The sequence below is a fragment of the Macaca thibetana genome, chromosome 16 (assembly GCF_024542745.1).
Source record: "Macaca thibetana thibetana isolate TM-01 chromosome 16, ASM2454274v1, whole genome shotgun sequence".
Taxonomy (NCBI): Eukaryota; Metazoa; Chordata; class Mammalia; order Primates; family Cercopithecidae; genus Macaca; species Macaca thibetana.
Window position 1 is genome coordinate 10,619,145 of NC_065593.1, and position 16,100 is coordinate 10,635,244.

At 47.8% G+C, this 16,100-nt stretch overlaps 1 pseudogene; it reads left to right on the forward strand.

Annotated features, from left to right (window-relative positions):
* Positions 1-481: 481 nt before the first annotated feature.
* LOC126939789 (ubiquitin-40S ribosomal protein S27a-like) lies at positions 482-1,570 on the forward strand (annotated as a pseudogene).
* Positions 1,571-16,100: the final 14,530 nt, after the last annotated feature.

Consider the following 16,100-nt stretch of genomic DNA (forward strand, 5'->3'; position numbering starts at 1 on the left):
GTTCCCTATCCCACTTAACTTGTTTCTTGCGCTATCCAGAGTGATTTTTTCTTCGTTCCAACCAAAGGGGCGAAACAAATAAAATGGCTTCACTAATTTGACCAAGTATCAATATTAAAGAATGAAGTGAATGGAGTGATAGAACTAGTTATTGAAGGGAATTTGACTTCTCCCTTGATTAGTAATTAGCAATAGCTGCTTAATCGAACCTGGGTTTCCCATCCCCGAGTTAAAAGCTAACAAGGCAGTTACTGAGTGCATTTTCTAAGTGCGTCACGTATATCCACTCATGTAACACTCTCAACCCTAGGAGGTACAACTGCTTCCATCTATCCATTTTACAGATAAAGAAATGCAAATCGTATGAGGCAGAGCTGGGATTTGAACCCGTGGAGTCCAGTTCTAGAATCTGTGTTCTTAGTTACTAGGTTTTCCCAGTCTTTCAGTGTGGACTACCCTTTCTAATGTGCCCTACCTTTGTTGTATTTTCAAACCTCTTTTTTCTGTCAATCTGTTACAAGATCCTGAATGCAGAAAAAAATTCTGGCTTTTCAATCTGCCATCTGCAGTGCAACTGCCACCGAAATACAGATTTTTTTAATAAAAATCTTTATGGGGAAGACCATCATCCTCAAGGCTGAATCCTTGGATATGACAGAAAATGTAAAGGCCAAGACCCAGAATAAAAAAGGAATTCCTCTTAATCAGCAAAGGCAGATCTTTGCTGGAAAGCAACTGGAAAAAGAAGATGGATGTACTTTGACTCCTTCCTTCCTTCCTTCCTTCCTTCCTTCCTTCCTCTCTTTCTCTCTTTCTCCTTCCTTCCTTCCTTCCTTCCTTCCTTCCTTCTTTCCAAGAGAGTCTTGCTGTGTCACCGAGGCTGGAATGCAGTGGCACAATCTTGGCTCACTGAAACCTCCACCTTCTAGGCTCAAGTGATCCTCCCATCTCAGCCTCCCGAGTAACTGGGGCTACAGGCACACACCACCATGCCTGGCTGATTTTTGTATTTTTAGTAGAGACAGGGTTTCACCATGTTGCCCAGGCTCGTCTTGAATTCCTGAGCTCAAGCGATCCCCCATCTCGGCCTCCCAAAGTGCTGAGATTACGGGTGTGAGCCACAGCACCTGGCTAATTTTTTTTTTTTACTTTTAGTAGAGACTGGGTTTCACCATCTTGGCCAGGCTGGTCTTGAACTCCTGACCTCGTGATCCACCCGCCTCAACCTCCCAAAGTGTTGGGATTACAGGCGTGAGCCACCGCGCCCGGCTGATTACAACTTTCAAAAAGAGTCTACTCTTCATCTTGTGGGAAGACTTCGTGGTGGTGCTGAGAAAAGGAAGAAATCTTACACCACCCCCAGGAAGAATAAGCATGAGAGAAAGAAGGTTATAACCGGCTGACTTGAAATACTAGAAAATGGATGAGAATGGCCAAATTAGTTTGCCTTCTTTGGAAACGCCCTTCAGATGATTGTAGCACTGGAGTGTTTATGGCCAGCCACTTGGAGCGAAATTACCGTGGCAAATTGTTGTCTGATGATTGCTTCAACAAACCAGAAGACAAGTAGTGGTGTATGAGTTAGTAAAAGACATGAGCTAACTTTTTTTAAAAAGTCTGAGCAGAGATGCTCCGATTAAAGATGGGCGCGAGAGTCACAGCTGCCTCGGCACCTCCCTCCTCCCGCGCAGGGAGCGTGGTTTGAAAATCTCCTGTGCATGTGTGGACGGAAGCAGGGGGGCTGAGAGTCTGACCTGTAAGATTCCAGCGAGGGTTCCCACTGCACTTGCTCTGGGATCCTGGCAAGTCATGTCACCTCTCAGATTTCAGGGTAACCTCCTACAACTCACAAGGGACCAAACTCACAGTGGGCTCCCTGCCCATCTCAGGGTTCTGCTTGCTGGTTGGGCCAGGCTGGTAACAGATTATTTTCTGCCCAGAGAGGCTAGAAGCTAAAAAGAGAAAAATGAAATGAAGGAAATAGCAACTCTTACTCTGCCCCTAGCTCCTAGCTCACCAACTAGGTGCAGAAGTGAAATACAGTAACACCCGTAGCTGTCATCAGCTGGAACCCTTTCCATCTCTCTCAAATTTAAAGAGTTGCTTTGTCTCTCTCCCTCTCCCTCCCACCCTTTTCCTCGCCTTCTCCCCCTCTTTCCCTCTCTCCCCTCCTCCCCGTCTCTCTCCCTTTCTCTCTTCCCCTCTCCCCAGTCTATGCCTGTGTGTGTGCGCGTGTGTGCGTGTGTGTGTGCGTGTGTATGAATATCCTCTGTTTTGCTCCTTTCCATCAAGCATTTGAACTTCATCAGTCACCGTACGATCAGCGGAGCAGGCACCGTATATTTGTTCTGTGATTGTAGAACCTACAATCTCCTTTCTGATAAAGGAATCCTACTTGTTTCCATAGAGTATGACGTCCTCAAAATAAACTTACACAGAACATAATTCGATTTTTTAAAGAGCTATAAAGCAGGTCTCCCCACAGAGATCAAAAGCCCACTTCTGGCCCACGGTACACGGGGCTGTATCTATTTGTCTGCAGAGATAAGAAGGTCCAATATCTGAGCAGAACTAATTTCAAAGCCTACTCAGCAGACTTCTGATAAATGTCTTTTCACCAGCTCTGTTGAAATGTGTAACAGAGCTGTCTTTTTTTTTTCTTTCTTTTTTTTTTTTTTTTTTTTTTTTTTTAGACAGGGTCTTGCAGTCACTGGAAAGCTTTATGCTCTGGGGGTGGAATCACTGGGTGGTAGCAGGCTTAGGGTCATTTCAAAGAAATGCACGCCAGCCCCATAGCAAGAACTCGTCTCTACAAAAAATTTAAAAATTAGCTGGGCATGGTGGTGTGTGCCTGTAGTCCCAGCTGCTTGCGAGGCTGAGGCAGGAGGATCATTTGAGCCCAGGAGGTCAAGGCTGCAGTGAGTTATATTAGAAGCACTACACTCAAACCTGAATGACATTGTGGGACCCCAATTCCAAAAAAGAAAGAGAGAGAGAGAGAGAGAGGAAGGAAGGAAGGAAGGAAGGAAGGAAGGAAGGAAGGAAGGAAGGAAGGAAGGAAGGAAGGAAGGAAGGAAGGAAGGAAGAGAAAGAGAGAGAGGAAGGAAGGAAGGGAGGGAGGGAGGGAAAGAAAGGAAGGAAGGAAGAAAAAGAAAGAAAGAAAGAAAAGAAAGAAAGAAAGGAAGGAAGGAAGGAAGGAAGGAAGGGAGATGAAGGGAAGGAAGGAAGGAAGGAAAAGAAAGAGAGAGAGGAAGGAAGGAAGGGAGGGAGGGAGGGAAAGAAAGAGGAAGGAAGGAAGGAAGAAAAAGAAAGAGAGAGAGGAAGGAAGGAAGGAAGGGAGGGAGGGAGGGAGGGAGGGAAAGAAAGGAAGGAAGGAAGAGAAAGAAAGAAAGAAAGAAAGAAAGAAAGAAAGAAAGAAAGAAGGAAGGAAGGAAAGGAAGGAAGGAAGGAAGGAAGGAAGGAAGGAAGGAAGGAAGGAAGGAAGGGAGGGAGATGAAGGGAAGGAAGGAAGGAAGGAAGGAAGGAAGGAAAGAAGGGAGGGAGGGAAGGAGAAATGAATGCACCCTAGGCAGAAACAGGGAATCTGTACTCAGATGAATAATGAATTTAAGCAGGAGAACAGAACTAATGGCCAGGATACTTCTGGGCAGTAATTTCTGGATCATATGACAACCTATCTTCCATGCCAGAAAAGGAACCTCTGATTCACACTAATGGTGAAACTGCCCAAGGGATTAAGTATTTTTCCATTCAGGATCTAACTTTAAGATCAGAACCAAGTCCTTCCCCTCTAATTTGGCCCATTTTCTCCCTAAAGGACCATTATTATGATACAATAATCACTTTGTGGGTGCATTTTCTAGGCTAGGCACTAAGCGAGCCATTTTTTTTCACTCACTCATCCATCCCACAAACCTTTATTGGCAAACCACCGGGCGCCAGGCTCTGTCCTGCGTGTTGGGGATACGGCGATAAGGAATGTATTTGAAGTCCCTTTTGTCATGTGGCTCACATTCAAGTAGGAAGACTATAATCTTTTTAATGAGCAATAAATACACCTTGCCAAGCAACAAGGAAAGCTAAAAAGCAAACAAACAAACAAAAATAGAATGAGGAGATTGAAACAGCATCCGATTTCAGATAGAGGAGTCGAGAGAGACTCTAAGATGAGGTGCAATTTGAGCAGGAATCGAAAAGCAGTGGGAGATTCAGCCTTCTAAATATCAAGGGAAGGGCAGTCCAGTGGAGGGCACAGCGCAGGGAGAGGCCGTGAGGTGGGGGCGCATTGGTGTGTTGGAGGGGCAGCTGGGAAGTGAGCGGTGATGGACAGAATGAGCAGAAGGAGGGCAGGAGTCCAGAGGGGTCACAGGCCCTGGGAGCATCCTGGGGACATGGATTTTATTCTGAAGCGGTTAGAGAGCTTTGAGATGAAGGAGAGTCACGATATCTATGTGTTAAGGACAATTCTAGTTACTGTGAGGAAAACAGGGTTTAGACAGGCAAGAGTGGAAGCTGAAAGGCTGGTTAGGCAGCAGATGCCACAGTCCAGGTGTGAGGTGTTTGGGTTTGGGTTGGGCTCCTAACTGTGAGGGTGGACAGGAGTCGCCCAATTGCAGTTATGTTTCCAAAGTGGAAGCAACGAGATTTGTTGCTGAATTAAGCATGGAAGAGAAAAAACAGGTCAAAGATGATTCCAAGATTTTGGCTGGAGCAACCAGGAGAATTGACGGTGCCATTTAGAACAAGAAGAAGACTTACAAAGAAAGCAGCTGATTGTGGGGAGGGTATCCGGGATTTGGCTTTGGACCTGTTTGAACAGAAATCACATAGGAGCTGGGGCACGGTATGAGAGCCCAAAAGAGGGCTGAGGACTGGGCCCCGGGGTTAGCCCAACTTGTGATTTGGGCGAAGAGGAGGATTCCTCAGAGAAGGATTCAGCAAAGGAGGCCGAGTAAGAGTAGCCTGGGAGGTTAAGAGAGACCTAAGAGAGTGATGTCCCCCGGCAGAGAGCACCAGGCGTTTCAAGGCAGAGGGCCTGATCCACTGTGTCACAAGCCACTGACGAAGGGAGCAACAGGGGACTGAGGCTTGACCTCAGATTTGGCAACACACAGCTGACCTTGATAATGTCATCATATGTAATTCTGATACCAGCCCTGCAAGCTAAATATTATTGTCTTCATTTTACAGATAAGGCAACGGAGGCCAGAGGAGGTTCAGTGACGCACCCAGGGCCACATAACCAGTGAATGTTGGGGATCAGATTAGAGTGCCCATGTCTCCAGCCTCCTTCTACCATTGACGTCATCACACTGACTATCCGGGCAGGACCCTCCCACCGCGTCTGAGAGCTCAGGCTTGATTTCACTGCCAAGCCGATAATGTCGGCAACAGCACTTACGGTGCTGGCCCATAATTGAAACAAGCTTTGAGAGTTAACTGCCACCGGCCGGGCGCGGTGGCTCAAGCCTGTAATCCCAGCACTTTGGGAGGCCGAGACGGGTGGATCACGAGGTCAGGAGATCGAGACCATCCTGGCTAACACCGTGAAACCCCGTCTCTACTAAAACTACAAAAAAAAAAAAACTAGCCGGGCGAGGTGGCGGGCGCCTGTAGTCCCAGCTACTCTGGAGGCTGAGGCAGGAGAATGGCGTGAACCCGGGAGGCGGAGCTTGCAGTGAGCTGAGATCAGGCCACTGCACTCCAGCCTGGGCGACAGAGCGAGACTCCGTCTCAAAAAAAAAAAAAAAAAGAAAAAAAAAAAAGAGAGTTAACTGCCACCCCAGAAGCCTCAGGGAGGAGGTGGCTGCCCTCAAAGGCTCAGTCTTGTATTCTGTAACCTCTCTACCCTGAAGAGGATCCCACCAGCTGCCTCTTCTTCCAGATCCTGCCAAGAATTAGACATCTCCCAACCCCACTCCCAGGCCCCTTCTCCATATCCTCCCTGTCGATCATCCCCTTTAAACTAATAGAAAACAGTGAATAATTTTCTATCATGCATCTTTGGATTGTTTACTGATTACCATAAACAGTAGCTGCATTTGAAATGCATTTTTTCGGCTTACTGTATTTTTATTTTACTGTTTTTTGTTTTTGTTTTTCTTTTGAGATGAAGTCTCGCTCTGTCACCCAGGCTGGAGTGCAATGGCCGATGCAAATGGCTTGATGCTGGCTCACTGCAACCGCTGCCTCCCGGATTCAAGCGATCCTCCTGCCTCAGCCTCCCAAGTAGCTGGGATTATAGGTACCTGCCACCATGCCCAGCTAATTTTTGTATGTTTAGTAGAGATGGGATTTCACCATGTTGACCAGGCTGGTCATGAGCTTTTTTTGACCTTTTTTAATGAAAATTTTCAAACATACAGCAAACTTGGAAAGTTTTGAGCAGTGAACACCCATACACCACCCCCCAACTAGACTCTACATGTAACATTTTACTCTCTTTGCTTTACCCCACGTCTGTCCATGCATTCCTCCCCCTGTCCACCAGCAACCATCTTATTTTCCAAGCAAGCTGCAGCCCTCAACACTTCAGCAAGCACGTCACGAACTAGAGTTCAATATTGGTTTAAGGGTTTGTTTGGTTTTCTAGATACACTTTGCAAACAGAAAAATTAACATATCTCATGAGTATGGATGCTGAGTTTGGACAAATACATACACAAATAAGTTACTGAAACCTCCATCAAGATACAGAACATTATCATCACCCCAGAAAATTCCCTCATGCTCTTTCCCAGACACTCCCTGTCTCACCCCAGAGGCCGAGGCGGGCTGATCATGAGGTCAGGAGATTGAGACCACCCTGGCTAACACGGTGAAAACTCGTCTCTACTAAAAAATACAAAAAAAAAAAATTAGCTGGGCGTGGTGGCGGGCGCCTGTAGTCCCAGCTACTCAGGAGACTGAGGACGGAGAATGGCCTGAACCTGGGAGGTGGAGCTTGCAGTGAGAAGAGATCATGCCACTGCACTCCAGCCTGGGCGACAGAGCGAGACTCTCAAAAAAAAAAAAAAAAAAAAAAAAAAAAAAAAAAAAAAAATTCTCTCATCATCATCTAAAGCAAACTGGGCTTGAGTCATGGCTGTTTAGAGCCTGATCTTGGAAATCAGAAAGCTCTGGATTTCTACTTCAGTCTCCACTGTTATTAACTGGGTGACCTGGGGCCAGTTATCTAACCACCCTGCACCTGCACCTTACTTTTACATCTATAAACTGGGCACAAAAGTATCTAAAGGATAGGAGAGGCTTATTAGGATTTAAATAGTTCATTTATTCATTGGCTCTTTCCTGTGGCAATAGTTAATAAGAACGCACTGCGTTCAACCCCGCTAAGCCTGGGGAAGGTAGCAGGAACCAAAAGCAGAAAGAGAGACATTGCTCTCATCGGCCTGTCATTCTGTGGGCTACACAGATACTAAACAACTAATTGTACAGTTAATTATTTATGGCCATTGTGATCAGTGCTGCAAGGGAGGTGTGACAGCTGCTAAGAGCCTGTGACAGGCTTACGTAAGGAGGCTAAGAGTGGAAAGAGGACAAAGAAGGCAAAGAGGGACCCTTCCTGACAGAAGGAAATGCAGTGTCTGAAAGCTCTCTGGGGGGAAGAAGCACTGCCCTTTGGAAGGATTGAAGAGGCTGTGTAACCACAGGGCGAGGTGTGAGTGTGTGTGTGTGTGTGAAGTGGTGGAGAAGGAAGGTGAGCTGGAACAAGTGGAGGCTGACCAGGCTGGGCAGTGCTCCGAGTATGCAGGGCTTTGCAGAACAGGTTCAAATGTTGGTTTTTTAACCCCAGAGCCATAGGCAGCGAGGGGTGCTGGACTGTAAGCTTCACACAAGAACAGCAGATGGGAGTTGTCTGTTTCGTTCACTACTAGATCCCTAGTGCTTAGATGAGTGCCTTGGATCCATTTGTGGGAGGAAGTGAGGAAGGAAGGAAGGAAGGAAGGAAGGAAGGAAGGAAGGAAGGAAGGAAGGGAGGGAGGGGGAGGGAGGGAGGGAGGGAGGGAGGGAGGGGAGGGGAGGGGAGGGGAGGGGAGGGGAGGGGAGGGGAGGGGAGAGAAAGGGAGGAAGGGAGGAAGCCGGGGAGGAAGAGAGGAGAGGAGAGGAAGGGAGGGAGGGAGGGAGGAGAAAAAGGGAGGGAGAGGAAGGGAGGGAGGAGAAAAAGGGAGGGAGAGGAAGGGAGGGAGGAAGGGAGGGAGGAAGGGAGGGAGGGAGGAGAGGAAGGAAGGGAGAGAAGAGAGGAAGGGAGGGAAAAGAGGAAGGGAGGGAAAGAGAAAGGGAGGGAAAGAGGAAGGGAGGGAGGGAGAGAGGAAGGGAGGAAGAGAGGAAGGGAGGGAGAGAGGCAGGGAGGGGAGAGAGGAAAGGAGGGAGGAAGGAAGGGAGGGAGAGAGGAAGGGAGGGGGAGGGAGGGAGGGAGAGTAGAAGGGAGAAGAGGAAGGGAGGGAAGGAGGGAGTTAGGAGAGGAAGGGAGGGAGGGAGGAGAGGCAGGGAGGAGAGGAAGGGAGGGAGGCTCTGAAGCAGAAGTTGGAGATTTGTGTCTCATACAGTCACTGGCTGCAGTGTGGAGACTGGGTGGGAGGGAGCACAGAGTAAGTATTCTTCTGCTCAGGCTGCCAGAGCACTACAGACTAGGATGATACTTAAACATTGATTTCCTCACAGCTCTGCTGGCTGTAAGTCCAAGATCAAGGTTCCACTGGGGTTGGTGTCTGGTGAGGCCTCTTTTCCCAGCTTGTAGATGCCCTCTTCTCACTGTGTCCTCACATGGCCTTTCCTCTGTGTGGGCCAGGAGAGAGCCAGCAGTGGAGCCTCTTCCTCTTCTTGTAAGGATACCAACCCTGTGGGATTAGACCCCCATCCTTACTACCTCGTTAGCCTTCATTATCTCCTTAAAGGCCCTATCTCCAAATACTCAACATACGAACTGGGGGGTGCAGGGGGAGCACAGTTCAATCCATAATAGGGTGGATGCCATCCATAATAGGGTGGGAAGCCAGTTAGGAGGTTAATGTGTTCAAAGGGGGGAAATGCTGATCGCTGGGACTAGGTGTCAGGAATAAAAATGGGGGACTACTGAGCAGAAAAGTTCACCCGAATCAGTGGTGGACTGAGAGAGGAGGAAGGACGAGATGTCAGGAATAACTTCCAGGTTTCTACAATGATCCATGATGGCTCCCACAAAGATATGTCTACATTCTGACTCCTGGGACCTGTGAATGGGACCTTATTTGGCAAAAGGGTCTTTGCAGACATTACATTGAGGATCTCAAGATGAGACATCCTGGATTGTCCAGGTGGGTCCTGAATCTGATGATACCTTATCTTATAAAAGAAGAGCAGGGCCGGGCGCGGTGGCTCAAGCCTGTAATCCCAGCACTTTGGGAGGCCGATACTGGTGGATCACGAGGTCAGGAGATCGAGGCCATCCTGGCTAACACGGTGAAACCCCGTCTCTACTAAAAAATACAAAAAACTAGCTGGGCGAGGTGGCGGGCGCCTATAGTCCCAGCTACTCTGGAGGCTGAGGCAGGAGAATGGCGTGAACCCGGGAGGCGGAGCTTTTAGTGAGCTGAGACCCGGCCACTGCACTCCAGCCTGGGCGACAGAGCGAGACTCCATCTCAAAAAAAAAAAAAAAAAAAAAAAGAAGAAGAACAGAAGGACAGGCACAGAGAAGGTAATGTGAAGAGATTGGAGTCATGTGGCCACAAGGAGCCACAGGAAGCTGTCACAGGAAGCTGTCAAAGCAAGAAAGGACTTTACCCCAGAACCCTCAGAGGGAGTGCAGTCCTGCTGACACTTTGACTTTGGGTGACTGGCCTCCAGAACTGTGAAAGAATAAATTCCCCTACTTAAGGCAAGTTGGTGATAATTTGCTAAAGCAGCCCTAGGCAATCGATACAAGGAGCACTTGAATGGGTGATGGTGCCATTCACGGAGAGAGGGAAACCGGAGGGGCTCGGGTGTTGTGGGATAGGAGGGTGAGTATCAGTTTACATGTAGAAATTCAGAAACTGTGGTGACTTTCAGATGTCAGGAGACGAAAGGGCAGTAGCCGGGCTTACCGTAAATACTCATTAATTCATAGTTGTTATCATCATTTACTTTTAGAGTACGCCTACATTAGAAGTGATTGCTCCTCTCAAGCATATCTGAATTTCCTGGCGTACTGGGGTGGCAAACAGTTTCAAGCTCTGCCAGCACCACAGCAAGGCTTAGCTCTTTTCTTGCAACACCCTCGTGTAGGCATAAATATTTCCTGGTACAAAGTTCTATTTGAATCGCTTCTCCGCCTGTTGACTAAGATCAAGTGTAAAGTCCTGTTTGCACTTCTTCACCTCCAACTGATACCAACCTCGTACCCACCCAGACTTCTACATCACAAGCTTCCTGGGAGAGCCAAGGGGAGGCACAGCCCACTCTTCCCTCGTCCTCTCCTAGTTCCCCGCCCGCTCGACTCCATTCCCAGCAGAAGTCTGCCATCTTGTGGACACATACAATTCCAACAGCCCAGGCCAAAATCAGAAAGTCAAGATCAGAGAGAAGATGACTTCAAAGTCACTCAACTTCTCTTCCTACCTCCAAATACAGCTTCATCTAATTGGCTCTAAAGGTCAAGGGCATGCGTGGAGAATCTTTCTGGTCTTTAAAATAGCTAAGATGTAAGAAAAATGGCATCAAAGGAGGCCCTCAAAGATCACCCCTTCAGCCTTTAGAGAATTGAGTTCCTTGGCCTACAGATGACCCCGTCCACCGTTTCCAGTTCATGGAAACAGAGCCACTGTTGAGTGAAATGCTCCACTCTCATGGGAGAGAGAGCCCACTTCACTCACTGCCTTCGTAAACCTGCAGGAGGCCTCATGCTCTCATGAGCTTGAAGAAGTCTAATTTCTGACTCACTTATTTCTTAACCAGGGTACTTAAAAGCTAGTGTGTGCCCTTGTTTCTCTATCCATAAAATAGGGATGATAGTATTATCTACCTAATTGATCTGTTGTGGGCACAAGATGAGTTAATATATATGAATTGATTAGAATACTGCCTAACTCAGTAAACTCAAGACGCTACCTATTACATCCCCACTACCAAACCCAACATTCCTACAACATTTCAATGTGTCCCCATTCACCTTGGATATTGTTGATATCCAAGTATGTCAGGTGCTACTGCAGAGAAGAAAAAATTAATAGGTTATAGTCCTTACCTTCTGAAATTTGTGGCATAGTCTAGGAGCATGAACAACACACATACACACAGAACAATTATTGCGAGATTAAAACTTAAGAATTTCCAGCTGGGCGTGGTGGCTCACGCCTGTAATCCCAGCACTTTGGGAGGCCGAGGTAGGTGGATCACCTGAGGTTGGGAATTCAAGACCATCCTGACCAACATGGGGAAACCCCATCTCTACTAAAAATGCAAAAAAATTAGCCAGGCGTGGTGGCGGGCGTCTGTAATCCCAGCTTCTCAGGAGGCTGAGGCATGAGAATCGCTTGAATCTGGGAGGTGGAGGTTACAGTGAGCCAAGACCCCGCCATTGCACTCCAGCCTGGACAGCAAGAGTGAAATTCCGTCTCAAAACAACAAAACAAAACGAAACAAACAAAAAAACCTAAGAATTTCCACCAAAGGAAAAAAAGTGAAAGTATAAGGAGAAGAGCATTCACATTCCTACCTAAGGAGATCAGGTGACTCTAAATCGAGGCCAGGTAGCTGCTAGCAAAGGCTGACAGTCACTGATTCTGGACGAAGCAAAGGCAACACTGGGAAGGGCTTTGCCATTCCCTTGAAGAGCTCACCTTCTGCCTTCTGCAGTCTGTTCTCAGCCATGCAGAATCAAAAACTTGTTTTTTTAAGTTATTTACTATCAATTATTTTTATTTGTTGTGTAATCTGCCATGTATGATTTTGAAAATCCTTTTTTTTTTTTTTTTAACGGGGTCTTGCTCTGTCACCCAGGCTGGAATGCAGTGGTGCAAATCACAGCTCACTGCAGCCTCGAGCTCCTGGGCTCAAGCAATCCTCCTGTCTCAGCCTCCCAAGAAGCTAGGACCACAGGCACATGCCACCACACCCAGCTAATTTTTTAAAAATTGTTTGTAGAGATGGAGTCTTGCTCTGTTGCCCAGGAGGTCTTGAACTCCTCGGCTCAAGTGATCCTCTCACTTTGGCCTCCCAAAGCACTGGGATTACAGGTGTAAGCCACCATGCCCAGCCTCGAAAACTTAATTTTGTCATCAGATGAGGTGTGGAAGTGTTTTTTTATTCCCTGTATACAGCCCGATTGACTTTATCTCCCCAACATCACTCATTCGTGCTTCTTTCCCTCCACAGCCACTGCTACCCTGTTAGCCCTGGCCAGCATTCTCTCTCTCCTGGCCTGCTGCAAGCACCTCATGGCCAGTCTCTGCTTCTTCTCTGGGCTCTCCCAGTGCATCCTCCTCCACGGGGGAGCCCAAGCACACCTCCCATCATGCTCTTCCTGCTCAGTGCTCCAGGGGCTCTTTAGCACACTTGGGGTAAAACCAAACCTTTTTTTTTTTTGAGATGGAGTTTCACTCTGTTGCCCAGGCTGGAGTGCAATAGTGTGATCTCAGCTCAATGCAACCTCCGCCTCTCGGGCTCAGGCGATTCTCCTGCCTCGGCCTCCTGAGTAGCTGGGACTACAGGCATGCGCCACCATGCCTGGCTAATTTTGTATTTTTAGTAGAAATGGGGTTTCACCATGTTGGTCAGGCTGGTCTTGAACTCCTGACCTCAGATGATCCACCCGCCTCGGCCTCCCAAAGTGCTGGGATTACAAGCATGAGCCACCACACCCAGCCGGGATAAAATCAAACTCCTTACCTGCACCGTGCCAGCCTCATCTATGTCTACTTGTACTCTCATTCCCTGCCAACCTCTGAAGACCTTAAGGATTTGGGGTCTTCTCATAAGCACTTCTCTCTTGGCCTTACGCACCGGTCCCTAAAGTCTTCACCTGTCCTCACCCATTCATCTTTCGGGGCACACCTGAAAATCACCTCCTCAGGAGGTCTCTGGAACCCCTGGGAAGAGGTCAGATTCTCTGGTTTCACACATTCCCGTAGCAGCCTCACTTCTCCTTCGTAGCATCACCACCATTGCTGGCTGGAACCCCTACCTATTCATGTAATTATTGTTTGGCCTGTAAGCTCTACAAGGGCAAACACCGTGTCTCTCAAGGTCACAGTCACATCCTCACTTCATTCACATGGAATCAGCAGAGCCTGGAGACAGTATGGCCTGGCCTTTGCTGATCTAGTGTCTGGTGTGCTGGACAGAGGAAGGTAGATGGCACAGGCAGTGGTTTCTGATCCTTGTAATCCTTGCTCCCAGTATGTCACCTTGGGAGCATCACCAGCACACGCACACTCTGGACATCCAGCAAAGGCAGGAGCCACTCACTGGTGATGACCCTGTTTCGGACTTTGTCCGGCCTCCACCCCCACCACATTCCAGAGTAGCTGACCACACCTCGAAGGATACATAATGGAGACTGCTACAAGGAAAACCAGTCTATAAAAGAGAATGGCATGGGCATTCCATCGATACACACTTTGAAATCCACCTGGCTCGAAGAACCACATATTCTCCACTCTGTAGGCCAGCTAGGCAGGAAGCCAAAGTCTCCAAAATTGGCCTTCTGGAATCACAGTAAAGGGAGGGTTGAGCTTGTGAAATTTTCAACCCACATCAGCCCCCAAGAGGTTGGCCCGACCAAGAAATGTGAGTGTCCACATCTGGTGGAGCAAAGCACTCTCTCCAGTCTGTGTGAGGATGGACTTGGTCTATGCTTGCCTTCCAGATGACCTAACTTGGAGCCTCTGAACCCATCAATCCTACTTTGCTGACATTCTTCTTTTACGCACTTTCATGCATTCATTTTCTCTCTCTCAATCCTGTGACCCTGGGAGGCCATTTGTGTCTTTATATGAGCTTCCTCTCTCTGCTCCATCTCTTAGCATTGGATTAATAACCCTACTCTCAGGGAACAAGCAAGCATCTCTATTTCCAAGTTCTCAGAGGACAGATGTCCAGCCATTCTTGGATTCCAGCAGGGAAGTGAGTCCAGCTCGCCTCACTCCTGTGGCTCCAACTGCTTTTATGATGCTGTCACTGACTGGGCAGCCAGGGAGCGTCCAGCAGGATGAAGGGTCTTTTGTGCTGCCCTTTCTGCAGAGGGACGCCAGCTTTGACAAGACCCCACTCCCTTTAAAACTTCATCTTCTCTGCAGTGTTGTATCACAGCCTTTTGTTAAAAAGGAAAACGAAATTACTCTTCAAGCAGAGCTGTCTGAGGTATTGGACTCATTTAAACGTATTTTTCATTACTTTTCAGACTAAGCCTTCTCTTCCGTGTCTCTGCAAATTCCGGACAAACCTATAGCAGAAGGTTTGAGAGGATTTCACACATTGCCTTAACTATTGGATCGTGACTTTACAAGTCATCATTCTTTGTTGCAAATTACAAAAACCCAGTTCACATGGGCTTATGTAAAGAAGAGACTCTGTTGGTTTTCAGATTGTTCCAGCTTCAGGCATGGCTGGATCCAGGCCTTTATCTCAGGTCCACTTCCTCTACAGTGACTTTACCCGTGGAAAGCCTTTCTCCCTGTGAGGCTTTCTCCCGACAGCTCCAGGCTCACATTCTACCAGCTCTAGACATTCATCACAAAGAAAGCTTCTCTTTAATAGTCTGAGTAGGGTTGCCAGATTTAGCAAATATTTGGAACACATCATTGATGATCCAAAATTCAGTTCAACTGAGGTTGTCCTTTACTGACAACCCTAAGTCCCATACAGGTCCTAGTATTGAATCTGGGCAATTTGGACCCTATATCCATTCTAGACCCAATCACAGTGGTCGGCAGAAGGGGATATGTCAGCTGGCAGGCCAAAGTCACCTGCCTATCCCCAGAAGGAGGGGAAAATGGTCAGCCCTGTAGTCCACATCCACCCATAGTGCGTGTGGTAACCCACAGTACTAAAGACACTGATCCTAGAAGAAAGGGGACTGAACCCTGCAAAGGCAAAACCAACAGACGCTCACTAAGGTGACTTTGAAAGTCCTGGCCAGGTACAGTGGTTCACACCTGTAATCCCAGCACTGTGGGAGGCCGAGGCACGAAGATCATGAGGTCAGGAATTCAAGACCAGCCTGGCCAATACAGTAAAACCCCATCTCTACAAAAAAAAAAAAAAAAAAAAAAGGTAGCCCTACATGGTGGTGGGCACCTGTAGTCCCAGCTACTCTGGAGGTTGAGGCAGAAGAATCACTTGAACCCGGGAGGCAGAGGTTGCAGTGAGCTGAGATCGTGCCACTGCACTCCAGCCTGGGCAACAGAGCAAGACTTAGTCTCAAAAAAAAAAAAAGAATAAAGAAAAAGAAAAAGAAAGTCCCAGACAACAGTGAAAACTGTACAACTTCATGGTGGTTGTATGGCATTCAAGAGCTTAAAAGTACTTCCATGCCATTGTCTCCTTGTGGATATTATAATCATTCCCTGTATTAATTTGCTAGGACTGCCCCAAAAAAGGACCATAGACTAGGTGGCTTAAACAACGGAAATATATTTTCTTACAGTTCTGGAGCTGGAAGTCCAAATTCAGGATGTCGGTAGGGTTGGTTTCTCATGAGGCCTCTCCCCTTGGCTTGCAGCCAGCCATTTTCTCCCTGTGTGCCCATGTGGTCTTCCCTCTGTAACTGTCCCCTCTTCATATCAGGACACTAGTTATATTGGATTAGGGCCCACCCTAATAACCTCATTTTAACTTAATCATCTCTATCAAGTCCCTGTCTCCAAATACAGTCCCATTTTGAGGCATTGGGGGTTAGGGCCTTTAGCATACGAATTGGGGGTGCAGGGGGAATGCAGCTTTCATTTTTTTCTTTTATGTAAGGAAAAGGACAGTGAGAGTAGTCTTGGTTTGTTTCCAATCCCAGGGCTGATTTAGTGGTGGTACTCCACCCAGTGCTGGTCCCCGCTGTCCCCACCCCACCTCTGCAAACACGGGTGCCCACTCCCCGCCAGCCACCAGGCTCCCTGCCTGGTCCCAGCACCTGACCTTCATGGTCCC